This window comes from Sinocyclocheilus grahami, unplaced genomic scaffold (genome assembly GCF_001515645.1).
Source record: "Sinocyclocheilus grahami isolate Dianchi unplaced genomic scaffold, SAMN03320097.WGS_v1.1 scaffold1401.1, whole genome shotgun sequence".
NCBI classification, from domain to species: Eukaryota; Metazoa; Chordata; class Actinopteri; order Cypriniformes; family Cyprinidae; genus Sinocyclocheilus; species Sinocyclocheilus grahami.
Window position 1 is genome coordinate 8,929 of NW_015506580.1, and position 275 is coordinate 9,203.

Genomic DNA, 275 nt, shown 5'->3' on the forward strand with positions numbered 1-275 from the left:
TTATTTTTAGCAGCATCATATGACCCCTTTTAAGTATCTGTTTCATGTGCTAAATTGTTTTTCTGCTGCTGTTTTTACTTCCACATCCACATGTTTGAGTTGTTGTGAGAATGTTGCTATGCTAGGGTGTTGATTGGTGGTTGCTTACTAGCCCGAGTCAAAAAAAGCCCCAGATTTCTATGCTGTGGGACCCTTTTCAAAAACAAAACAGGAAATATCAGAGAAGAGACCTATCATAGACCCTCATGAATATCGCTGCTTCTGAAATCGCATAC